Raw genomic sequence first — 2510 nt, 5'->3', positions numbered from 1 at the left:
GTAGAGGGTGGGGAGTTGGGCACAGCTGATAGGAGCTGGGCAGAGCTACTGTGAATTGGGTGGGGCTGGTGGAAGCTGGGCGGAGCCAGTGGGAGCTGGTCAAATGGGCTGTCTGGAAGTTGCCCTTTGACATCAAACTTGTGCATGAAGATTGTACAGAATTTAAGTTTTGAAACTCAAATAACAAGGCCGAACAGACTCTCCTGCCCCAGGAGCCCAGGGGCTTGTGGTCTGGCAGAATGCAGGGAGGACAGGAAGCTGAAGGATGAGAGCAGCAAATCCTGCCACTTGTTGCTTGTCTGGGAGGCAGAGGTGAACTTGAACCCACAGTGTGTGCTGAGGCTGGCTGGAGGAATCTCTTATTAGAAGAGGCTGTTCTCAGGTGAAACACACGCCCCATTCTGTTCACAGCCACTGCTGCCCAGGGACCTTTATTACTGCTCTGTGGATGTTCAAGCTGCTTGTCTTCCCAGGGGAGGCCAAGGAATTGGGATGCAATTAAAGTAACTGCAGATGATGACCTCAAAGTCTACAGCAGAGCAGAGACAGTGCATGTAATGAAAAAGCAGGAGCAGCCCCAGACCCGGCCTGTACCCTGAGACTTGACGGGGGAGAGAGCAAGCCAAGCAGCCTTGGGGAGGTTTGGAGAGGAAGGAAAATCCCTGAAGAGGCAGGGCTTGGAGGCCTTTCTGCACAGGAGTCCCCGTCTGAAATACACAGGGACCAAGAGCTCCACTAAGCCCAGCAGAAATGCCATGAGAGGAACAGGAAGCATTTCAGAGAGCCTTTGTTCAGCTTCTTCCCAGTCAGCCACGGGAGCCACGGACTCGACTGCTAGCACCTGCAGGACAGAGTGCAGGCACGGATGCTGCCTCTCAGTGGCTGAAGCTCATCCTGGAAGGCAGGGGGTTGTGTCTTACCCCCCACAAAATGTGCCTTGGGCATTTGCAGAGCTGCAGCCGCTTTGAGAGTCCCAGGGTGAGCAAAGTTGCTTTCATTGCAAGCACTGAGCCTGTTTGCCAGCTCCTGCTCCTCGTCCCATCTAGAGACCAGGCCAAGGAGTGGGGAACCCTGACATGGGCAAGAAAATGGGCACTTGTGAAAGGTTTGGACTGGGCAGGTTTGCCCCACAAACCCACCCAAAGTGAGGCACAAACGGGCTAAGGACAGAGAGTGCACAAAAACAAACCTAGGGGCCTGATTCGCCATTGACTTGCAATCTTGCAGCGTCGTTGACACCTGTGCAAAGCGGGCGTGCCCCAGGGCCACACCCCTCTCACTTTGCACTGGGGTGAATGATCAGATGAGGTGCAGAGCAAGGGAGAATTGAGCCCAACAGGACGCTGTCGCTGTGCCCCAGCCTGCCCACCAGATGACACTGTTCAGCTACAGATCAGGCAGGCAGCCACCTTTCCTCCGGAGAGCACTCTGACTCCACGGTGGCTAGTGGGGGGCACACCAGTCTGAGCATGGTTCGCCCTTCGGGGGGGTGCCTGTTCCATGGCCCTGCTGAAGCCCAGCCTAGGCTGGAGTCATCCAGAGACAGTGAAGCAAAAGGACTTGCTCTGGGGAGATCCCAGGCCCTTGGGGTGCTGCAGGTGCAGAAGTGTTGGCAAAGGCGACATGACAAGTCCAACAGGAGGATGCAGCAGCCACCTTGGCTGTGTGGACATCCTGGCTACTCCAGCCCCAGCCTCTGCCAGCAGGAGGTGCTGTATGGAGTCAGGCAGGAGCACCCAGCTCCTCCAGCCCCAGATTTCGCCAGCAGCCTGTGCTACAGGACTGGTATTTTAGCCGGGTTCGCTAGTGACAAATCCCTGGGCTCAATGGAGAGCCCTGAGTTTTCAGGACCTTTCCTTTTCACAGGGCCTTTTTTCTTCCCCATGTGGCTGCTTGAGAAATCATCCATGAGGTGGTTGATTTCCAATCTGCAGCCTCCTCTGCCTCCCCGGGGCATTAACATTGGCTGGCTCTGACCTGGGAAAGACTTGGAGGGCAGGCATGTAATCTATGTGTGGAAGTAGCGGGGTGCATGTGTGAGGCCTGGGTGGAGCGGCTGGGCTGTTCTGCTAGTGAGACCTGCTGGTCTGACTTAACCCAGGGCCAGCACGGGAACAGGAAAGAGGACGGAAGTTGTAACACACTGGGAACAACTCCCCAGGGCAACACGGCGTGGGCTGGAGGCAAGTCAATGTCTCTGGTGAGCAGTGTACGGGGGGATGCACCTGAGCCCCAGTGTGTGTTGGGGGAGGGCACGGCCATTTCGGGAGGTGGGAGACCATCCCCACCCAAAGGGGCGGTCCGTTGCTGCACATTCTGCTACAGCCAAGAGGACTTGGTGGTGGATGCAGCTCCTGGCACGGCTTCATGAGCATGGCTGCCCGTAGGAGCAGGGTAACTGGGTCAGAAAAAGTCCCTCTCTCCCCTCATCTGGCCCTTTCCTTCTACCCTTCTGACACCTGTACCTGCCTCCCTTCTCCTCCTCTTTGCTCCCCTCCCCTGCCTCTTTC

Source organism: Lepidochelys kempii, chromosome 14 (genome assembly GCF_965140285.1).
Source record: "Lepidochelys kempii isolate rLepKem1 chromosome 14, rLepKem1.hap1, whole genome shotgun sequence".
NCBI lineage: Eukaryota > Metazoa > Chordata > Testudines > Cheloniidae > Lepidochelys > Lepidochelys kempii.
Note: the sequence above shows the minus strand (reverse complement) of the source record.